The sequence below is a fragment of the Orcinus orca genome, chromosome 13, assembly GCF_937001465.1.
Source record: "Orcinus orca chromosome 13, mOrcOrc1.1, whole genome shotgun sequence".
Lineage (NCBI taxonomy): Eukaryota > Metazoa > Chordata > Mammalia > Artiodactyla > Delphinidae > Orcinus > Orcinus orca.
Genome location: NC_064571.1, coordinates 33,965,743 through 33,976,447, shown reverse-complemented (window position 1 = coordinate 33,976,447; position 10,705 = coordinate 33,965,743).

Below are 10,705 nucleotides of genomic sequence, written 5' to 3'. Positions count from 1 at the left end.
AACATTAGAAGCTGGAAAAAGGGCTGCTCAGCATTTACCCAGGGTTCCAATTTAGAGTGGGGAGAAAAATAAATTGGAAGAGAATCATTTATGGGAGAATTAGGAAAGAATATATAAAGGGGGGAAATGGCTTCTTGCGTCATGTGACTGATAGCAAGTCAGAAAAATAAAGCATTAATTCTGATAAATCTAACACCCTTTTGGGAAAAAAAAAGTAGAAGGAGGCCTTGTAAGGTGAGAATCTTCCACTCAGGTGGAGAACAGAGTACTAATTTAAGGAAAGACGTTAAGTGTCTCATAGACACACATACAGTGACTAAAATCCTACCAAAGGGAGATGGCTTTCGAAAGCAGAATGAGGAACTTGCTTAGCTGAAAATAACAACCAGTGTCCCAGGGCTTGTTTGTAGACGTTCGAGAACGCTAAACAGCACATCCCCATCATTTCCTGTGGATTTCAAGGGAAGCCTCCTATGGACAAACCCTCCTCCACCGCCAGCTGCCACCCCACGTCACCCTTAGGGTAAAAAGGAAACCACAAAAGGAATTATTTAAGATTTCATTGTGTGTTCTGCTATGAATGAGGAGTTTCAGAACTGCATAGGGTGCTGGCCCCCATGTTTACTGCAGCATTATTTACAATAACCAAGATATGGAAGCAACCTAAGTGCCCACTGATGGATGAATAAAGATATGGTGTGTGTATATGTACGTATGTGTGTATATATATAGTGAAATACTACTCAGACATAAAAAGGAATGAAATCTTGTCATTTGCGACAACATGGATACACACTGAAGATATTATGCTGATTGAAATAAGTCAGAGAAAGACAAATACTGTCTGATCTCACTCATATGTGGAACCAAAAAAGAAATGAACAAGCAAAATAAAACAGAAACAAACTCTTACATACAGAGATCTGATTAGCCGTTACCAGAGAGGAAGGGGGTTATGAGATGGGCAAAATGGGTGAAGAGGGTCAACTGTGTGGTGATGGATGTTAACTAGACTCATGGTGATCACTCTGTAGGGTATAGAGAAAAGAGAATCCAGTTGTTGTGGGCTGAAAAAATCCAGAGAATATAAATTACTACTTGTGAAGAGACTGATACTTTGTTTTTATTTTAATATATCGTAGGAAAACATGAAAGAGCAAATGCATGGCCATTTTCCTTTGATGTTCTCCAGAGTTTTACTTTACACTGTAATGCTGTACACCTGAAACTTATAAAAGACAACAAAACTGCACAGGGTGAATTAGGAGATACCACAAAGGAAAGGGTGGAGGAAAAAGAAAGTTAGAAGAAGCTCGGTTACAAGAATAAACTCCGCTTGAAATGATGGCCCTCAGTGATTCTGGGCCAGCTTCAGGGCAAAGGGAAGGTAAATTCAGATTTCACTGGAGGAGAGAAATGAGGATGGGAGAAGAGTGCTTATGACACCACATTTGCTACTGGACTTTGTTTGACCTGCACTAAATTTCAGGAGAAAGACGCACACGGGTGTTTCTGGGGCAATCAGGTGATACAGTGGGAAGTACAGTCATCCTGGAGCCTGGGACCTGGGTTTGAAAGCCCTGTCTGTGGCTTACTGTGTTTGCAACACGTCCAACTATTGGCTTCTTTATCCCTAAAATGAGAATCATAACGTCCCCCTAATAGGACTGTTGTTAGGACTCAGTGAAAGAATACCTGTCAGTCCCCTGGCACGTGTGGGTACTCAGCAAATCCTAGTTTCCTTCCTTCTGACCTTTCTGCCATAGAAGCTGTTCGTGGTAATCCAGGTTTTCAAGGCTCTGTAGCAACGGCTTTCAACTTTCGAATAATGTCAGAACAGCCTGTGGAATTCTTTGTCTGAGCCTCAGTGTCAGGGATTCTGATTTCCTAAGTGTGCAGTGGGATCTATAAGTTTGCACTTCTACTTTTCAACAAAAACGAGACGTGTAATTTTAATCAACATTAAAGTTAAAAACTACCAATAAAGTCCTTCAATCCCCACTGCTTCTAGTGTAGACATTGAAGCAATAGCCTAGCTTTAAAGACTTTTCAAGAACCGGCCTCCACCTACCTTTCCTAACTGATTGCTCCTTTGCCCCCTAATCTCCACCTGCCCTCTCTCTGGTCCTTGGGAGACCAGCACCCCCAAGGGCACCCCTGAGGCATAGAGCACCCTGCTCCCTGTCTCTCTTATTTTTTTTTCTTTTTTTTTTTTTTGCAGTACGTGGGCCTCTCACTGTTGTGGCCTCTCCCGTTGCGGAGCACAGGCTCCAGACGCACAGGCTCAGCGGCCATGGCTCACGGGCCCAGCCGCTCCGCGGCATGTGGGATCCTCCCGGACCGGGGCACGAACCCGCGTTCCCTGCATCGGCAGGCGGACTCTCAACCACTGCGCCACCAGGGAAGTCCGGCTCTCTCATTCTTATTCCTCCTTCAAGATCCAGCTCGATGCCGTGCCTTAGCTCCCCACGCCTCTCCCTTGTCCTTCTCTCCAAGTCCATGGTAGACCTTTCACCTCTGAAATTCTCCATCATCTTTTGAATCAAGCATTTAGGAACAGTTGCATACTGTGTTGCTTGAAGTTACCAACCATGGTTCCTGATTTAGGGTTTGTGTTCTTTGGGGTAAGAAACGTACCTGTGTCTTACAACTCTTTCAATCCCTCCTAATACCTAGTTGAGTGGTTTGCATAGCAGGCACACTATAAATAGCTGTTGGTTAAGTAATGTGAATGAAGTAATCACTAGTCACAGTCAGGAGGCTCCTGATACATCGCCTTGAGCTTAGGGAGATCACTGAAGCTGTAAGAGCAAACAATTCCTGTCTGCTACCGCCATTCTAAGGACTTTGCAGACATGAACTCAGTTAATGTTCATAATAACTCTAGGACATTTATCCCACATTATTCCCATTTTACGGATGAGAAAATTGTGGCCCAGAGAGGTGAAGGGACTTGTCCAAGGACACACAGCTAGAAATTGTCAGAGTTGAACTTCTAGCCAGCTCTGGTTGACCCCAGAGTTCATGCTTTTAACCCCTACTTCAGACTTCCCCTTCATAAGAGCTGAAGTTTAATTAGTGCTGACTATGAGTGCTAGGAACTTGGCTACATACCACACAAGTTTTTCACTTAATTTGTACAACAATCAATTTTTTTAAAAAAACTGGGAGATATATTTGAGTCCAGGTTCTGATTTTAACTTGCATCATTTCACTACAGTTAGTAGCAGTTTATGGTAGAATGACCCCACTTAGAATTAACCCAACCATGTTGTGATTCCATATCTGCCTTTGTCTAGATGAAGGCTATTTTGCATCATCTTTTCCGAATTAATCTGCTAAACTCTTGATAAATATTAGCTTCCTTATACTTAATCTACAGGTAATGGAGAGCATTATTATTATTATTTTTGTTGTTGTTGTTTTGTTTTCTTGGCGGTACGCGGGCCTCTCACTGTTGTGGCCTCTCCCATTGCGGAGCACAGGCTCCGGACGCGCAGGCTCATCGGCCATGGCTCACGGGCCCAGCTGCTCCGCGGCATGTGGGATCCTCCCGGACCGGGGCACGAACCCGTGTCCCCTGCATTGGCAGGCGGACTCTCAACCACTGCGCCACCAGGGAAGCCCAAGGGCATTATTTTGATTGGAAAGAAGGGCGGCAGGGAAAGAGAGAAGTTGCATGCTATAGAAGTGATGCCATTGGCAGAGAGTGGAGGAACAATTGGAAATGGGGTAGACATTTGTTGGGCTGCGTCCCCATTTTGCAGATGAAGGAAATGAGGTTAATCATATTGCTCAAGGGCCCCAAGCTGGTCGCCCAGTGAGATTCAAACACAGGTCAGCCTGGCTTCTGAATCCTGGTGCTCAAGTGCTCTGCTCTGTCATGGATATATCTGGCTCTGACCACCATTTGACGCTCTATCTTGTTGCCATGGGAACACCCAGCTTACTACACCCACCACGCATGCTGTGTCAGCTGCAGCAACATTTCCCGTTAGGCCAGGGCCACCCTCTAGGCTTTTCTTTATCTAAAGGGAAACCTCTGTGGTTAGATACAGCTATGCAAATAGCTCTGCCCTCTTGATATTGGTTTTGAGGCTTCTGAGGATTGTATCCTCTAATGTTACATGTGGCGAAACATTTTCCTGAGTTGATTACTGTGTACGTGTCTATATGTGTGTGTATATACACACACATATATACTTGTGCGCTTATTTGTGTATTTAAACTTTTTTAACCTAACTCTACTGATATCACCGGGTGTATCACCGGAAAAACTGCTATGTGGTCAAAAGCCATGTTTTGTCAATAATAAGAAAGCAAAACATAATAAAAAGGGGGACATTTTACTGAAGGCATGTGGTTGACAGATAAGCACATGGAAAGGTGCTCAGAGTCATTAGTCATGAGGGAAACGTAAATTAAAACTGCAATGAGATGCCAAGGCAGGCCTAGTAGGATGTCCAGAATTACAAAGACTGACCACTCCGGGTGTGGGCAAAAGTGCAGAGGAACTGAAACTCTCGTAGGCTGCTGGTGGGAAAGTAAAATATTTGCAGCCACTTTGGAGAACAGTTTGAGAGTTTCTAAGAAACTTAAACATATGCCAGCCATTCCACTCCTGGATATATTTCAAGAGAAATGAAAGCATATGACTATGTAAAACGTATACAGGAATGTTCATAGCAGCTTTACCTGTAATAATCAAAACCTGGAAACAACCCAGATACACAATGAAAGGTTAATAAAGAGACAAATGATGTATATTTATACAAGGGAATATTACTCAGCAATAAAAAGAAATGAATATTCAACATGGATGAATCTCCAAATAAGTGTGGTGAGTGGAAAAAGCCAGACAAAAAAGAGTACCTACTGTATTGATATAAAGTTCTACAAAATGCAAATGAATCTACAGTGACAGAGAACAGTGGTGGCCTGGGGACGCGGAGGAGGGCAGAGAGGAGTGGAGGTGGATAAGAATTTCAAAGGGAAAAGGACATTTTTGAGGGCGACGGATGTGTCCATTTATCTTGATTGTGGTGATGGTTTCGCAGGCACACACATAGGTCAAAACTTACCAAGCTGTGTACTTTACATGTACGCAGCTCCTTGTATGTCAGTTTTATCTCAATAAAGCCATGCTTCGCACACGAGAGGCTTTATATTTGGGGTTTGGCAGACACAAGTGTCCTGTAGCATGAGTAGCTGCTCGTGACTTTTTTAGCTGGACCCCCCTGCTCTCAGCACTCCTGAGGGGCTAGTTCAGAAGTCAGCAGAATTTAAAGCACCTTCCCTTGTTTCCTTTCCTAGTGGAACGAGGAGCAGCTGAGAGTACAATCTGGATACCCAGAATGCTTTGGGAGTGTTCCAGCGAATGCAGATTTCTTGCTCTTTGCATATTAAGCGGGCAGCTTCCTAATATCAAGTGTTTAACTTGATAACCTTCCTAAAGCTGTAAGGCCAGGCTCCTGCCTTCCTAAGAAGTGCAGTGAAGCTGCCTGAGATTCTCTTTGCTGACTCTGGAGCTTGCCTTAATGGAGGTGGGCCTTCTGGGCTTCAGCTACCGGTGCCGGGGGTGGGGCAGGAGAAGGGAATGGGCAAATGCGGAAGGAAGTGGTTGCAACTGGACGGAGTCAGGGCACCACTAGGAAGCTTTCTCTGAAACACCCCATGCCCCCTCTCCGCCCCCAATCTCTCACATTGACCTGCTGTCTTGTGACTTGTGTCTTTATTTTAAACTGTAATATGGAAGAAAGTTCCTGTTATTTTGGAGTGCTGATCAGTTGGGTCTCGTCCAGTCAAAGTGTTTCCTATAATTCCCATAATCAAATTTCCCTTCGAATGGCAGCTCAGAGGAAATAGATTGTCTGATGTGTGCAAATCTGTGAAGCTGAACACACTTCCAAGAAAGGCCAGAATGACAGAAAAAATGATGGGTTAGCTGATGAGCTCACATTAAAATTGAAGTGTGGTTGGCTTCATGTTCAGACAAGGAAGACTGTAGTTCCTTCTAACAGGGCACTTTTGACAGAAGATCAACCCACTGAAGTCAAATAATTTTAAATGACTGTGAATTTTTCTACCCCTACTACAGAAGGGAGTTTTATCTCCTAGTCAGTAGGCAGATCAAATGCCAGACCTCCTTCACAAGTTCCTTGCATATGCATCTGTAATATAGGGAGCCTTGCATATGCATCTGTAATATAGGGAGGCTGGCACCAACATTGCACCGTTGACCTGAGGATTAAATGAGATCATGGAAGTAAAATGACTTAGGCGGGCATGGATGGTCAACATACAATAGTTTAGCAAGATGTTAAAATGGGATTCTTTTTTGCTCTATTTGGCTGATGCCCTTAAAAAGTCCAGGTACTCCCACATCAAAATAACATAGGGGGCTTCCCTGGTGGCGCAGTGGTTGAGAGTCCGCCTGCCGATGCAGGGGACACGGGTTCGTGCCCCGGTCTGGGAAGATCCCACATGCCGCGGAGCGGCTGGGCCCGTGAGCCATGGCCGCTGAGCCTGCGTGTCCGGAGCCTGTGCTCCGCAACGGGAGAGGCCACAACAGTGAGAGGCCCGCATACTGCAAAAACAAACAAACAAACAAACAAAACAACATGGGACTTGCAAAGGAAGGATGAAAGCCAGATGTACAACACTTTGCTCTTCTCCCATCTGGAAGACCTAAACGAGAAGAATTTGGAGAGATCAGTTGGAAATCAGGGAGACTGCTTCTTTGGGGAAAGCACTTGCAACGCAATGGAATTTTCCTTTTGACTCCATGGGGGTGGCGTGAGGGTATTTCCCTTCAGCCTAAGTAGACCATGAAAGGCTTTAAGAAGTCTCTGACCTTGACCTGTATCCGATGGAATCCATGTAGCCCGGAAGCTAGTGGCAGATCACGCCTGGAAACAGCCTAAGTCCAGAGGCTGTGACTGGTGTGCCCTGGTGGCAGAGACAAGGAACAGAGGCTACTCTGGAATCATCCTCTACTCCTGGATTGTTGGGGCAAAGCCTGTTTGAATGAGTGCGTCCCAGTGTGGGTCACAGGGCCACGTGGGCCTTTAAAAGATTCTGCCAGAGAGGACTGCCTGAACAGGAGGGATATGACCTCAACAAATGGAATGGACCATTGGATCCTCAGGGGCTGAAGGAGAAAATGTAGGCAGCCAGCCATGGGAACACACATGGCCAGCTTCATGAGAAGTGCATCTTAATGCTGCTTGGGGTAGATGGGGGGCAGTGTCTTTGGGAACCCACCAAAACCTCCCTGAAGAGGCAGCTTTGAACTTGCACAAGTTGAGAGGAGAGTAACACAAGATAAGGTTGGTAACAGGAAAGTAGAACCTTTCCTGTCCCTTGCCTTCCTCACCACCCCTCTCCCAACCCTTTTTACTTCTGGAGGAGCTGGAAGAAGCAGGGGCAGGGGTACGAGGCAGAGAAATGGAGCAGAACTTGCCATACTGTCACCCTTTCTCCTGCAGGGTTCTCAAGGCCCCCAGGCCTGATCCGTGAAAGGCAGACTCCTTACCTCTAAATGCGTTTTAGAGTATTGTACGGAAGGCTACATTTTAATTACTCAGTTGAGATGGTTTTGTGACTTGAAGTGACTGGAGGACTTTTCTTTACCCCAGAGACTGAAAATATGATGGAACCGGCCTGAGAGTCCAGCCAGGGTGGGGAAAGTTCTAGCCCCAGAGAACTGATTTGTGTTTTTTACAGTTTTTTTCCTGTAATTGATTTCTAATCTCAGAGCGTTGTGGTCAGAAAAGATGCTTGATATGATTTCAATTTTCTTAAATTTACCAAGGCTTGATTTGTGACCCAAGATGTGATCTATGCTGGAGAATGTTCCGTGTGCACTTGAGAAGAAAGTGTATTCTGCTGCTTTTGGATGGAATGTCCTATAAATATCAATTAAGTCCATCTTGTTTAATGTATCATTTAAAGCTTGTGTTTCCTTATTTATTTTCATTTTGGATGATCCGTCCATTGGTGTAAGTGAGGTGTTAAAGTCCCCTACTATGATTGTGTTACTGTCAATTTCCCCTTTTATGACTGCTGGCATTTGCCTTATGTATTGAGGTGCTCCTATGTTGGGTGCATAAATATTTACAATTGTTATATCTTCTTGGATTGATCCCCTTGATCATTATGTAGTGTCCTTCCTTGTCCCTTGTAACAGCTTTTATTTTAAAGTCTATTTTGTCTGATATGAGTATTGCTACTCCAGGTTTCCTTTGATTTCCATTTGCATGGAGTATCTTTTTCCATCCCTTCACTTTCAGTCTGTATGTGTCTCTAGGTATGGAGTGGATCTCTTGTAAACAGCATATATATGGGTCCCTTCAGCCAGTCTGTGTCTCTTGGTTGGAGCATTTATATTTAAGGTGACTATGGATATGTATGTTCCTATTACCATTTTCTTAATTGTTTAGGGTTCGTTTTTGTAGGTCTTTTTCTCTTGTGTTTCCCACCTAGAGAAGTTCCTTTAGCATTTGTTGTAAACAGAGAACTGATTTGAATGGGTTATAGGAGAGAAAAAATAAAGACTTATTCTGTTTGCTTCTTACAAGACCAGCTTTCCAACATAATGGTTACAGTAGCTATGGTTATGACAGGAAGATATTATTCCTAAAGGCGTATGTGACAGTCCTGAAGGCTGTTCACTGCATAGTCCCTGCTCTCTCTTTTCCAGGAACCTGGTAGGATTGCCATTTCCCAGCCCCTCGGGGTTGGGTATTGTCATGTGACCTGCTCTGGATGGAGCATTTCATTGTGGTGTAAGACCCTCCGGAGTTCTCTTTTCTCTATCAACGTCCACATCCACCCTGTAGCCACTGTGTAGTGACATGGAAGCCCTGAGCACTTGAAAGTGACCAGTCCAAACTGAGATGTAAATGTAAAAGACATATCAGATTTCAAGGACTTAGTAGCACCCAAATTCTTGTAAATATCTCACTAATAATTTTTACATTTGTTACTTATTGAAAAGATACTATTTTGAGTATAGTGGGTTGAATGAAAATATCCTTAAAGTAATTTCATCTGTTTCTTTTTACTATTTAAAATATGGCTATGAGAAAATTTTAAATATACATGTGACTTGCCTTATGTTTTTTAAAAATTTATTTTATTGAAGTATAGTTGATTTACAGTGTTTTGTTAATTTCTGCTGTACAGCAAAGTGTATAATGTTTTTATTGGATAGTGTGTTTCCTCCATCAGCCTGGAGGATTCCTAAAGTGCGGATGTCAAAAACATGGAGAAGCTCCTACAGTCAAACCATAATGAATGTGTAGTATAAGCAAGAAATAAAAGTTTGCTCTTTTAAACCATTGGTGTTTGGGGTTGTTTGTTATGGCAGCATTAATAACCTAGCTGTTCTGATTGGGTCAACATGGAAAAGAAAAGGCAGCAGAAGTGAATTTCCTGACTCTCCTATCCTCTCAAATTTCCATGAAAGTTTTTTTTCTTCTTTGGACTCCACATCTCCATGATCAACGACCAGAAATGTCAGAATCTTTTAGGATTTTCCTTGTCTTCTGAAGTGGACTCTGGTCTAGCAGTCATTTAGAAGAGAATGGCAAATCCAATAACATTGTGTGGATTTTTCTTTTTTGGCAGTGTCTTGACGCACAGGAAGATAACCTTCCACTTGTCTCGTCTTTGGGTTAGTAAATGAGGTCAACATAAGGCCCGAAGACTCAGTGTCCCAGTTTGGTCATTTGTTTCCTGCCACAGTGAGTGATCCAGTTGGATAAACAGCCCACTCTTTCTGTTATGCCTCCCTTCCTATTCCTCTTGCTCTCTAGGCCCTCTCTGTGAAGTGTTTGCATTAGCATTTTGCAAGCTCATTCTGACCGCAGTGTGGAGGGTATTTGGAGCTGAGTATCCCTGAGAGAACAGTGGCAGTCAAGCCTGTTATCGTAATCCAGGTGAGAGGTAACTGAATCACAGCCTCACGTGAAGGTAAAGCAGGTGAGAGTTCATTTCAGTCAACAGTTGGACAAATATTTACAAAAGGTCCATCGTATATCTGGAGTTGTGCTGGCATGAGAAGTAGCCTAGCCTTACTCTCTGCCCTCAGAGAGCCCCTAAGCTGATGATTTCAATACCCTGTGATTGCTGAGTGCTATTATGGGTGGATAAAGAAGGGGAAATGGGCTGTTTAGGGAACACTTCCCGGAGATCGTGATAACTGAGTGAAGTTTTGAAGGATGGATAAGATTTAGTAGGCAAAGAGTGTAGGAGACAGATTTGACAGATACTTAGGAGGAAGAACCAACAGGAAGGTAAGAAATCTAAGATGATTTCCAGTTTCTGACTTAGCGACCTGGAAGATGATCATTTCATTGATGAGTGTAAGAAATACAAAAAAACCCAGCCTAGTTAGTGGAAAGGATAATTTTTCTATTTAGATAGAAAAATACTGAATTTAAAGTCCTACTTAGAATCTAAGAATGACTGCCCAGTAGCAGTTAGGGATCTACAGGACAGGAGCAAAGAAGAAGGGTCAAAGTAGAATTTGAGGTTTTGGAGTCATGAGCTTGTCTGTGTACATTTGAAGCTGTAATAACGAATGAGAATGTCCAGGGAGAACAAGAGCCCGTGTCTTCATTCACTCACACATTCAATGTTTACTGTGTGTCCACTTCGTGGTAACTGAAGAAATGTGAGTTCAGCCTGGGTCAGTACTTTA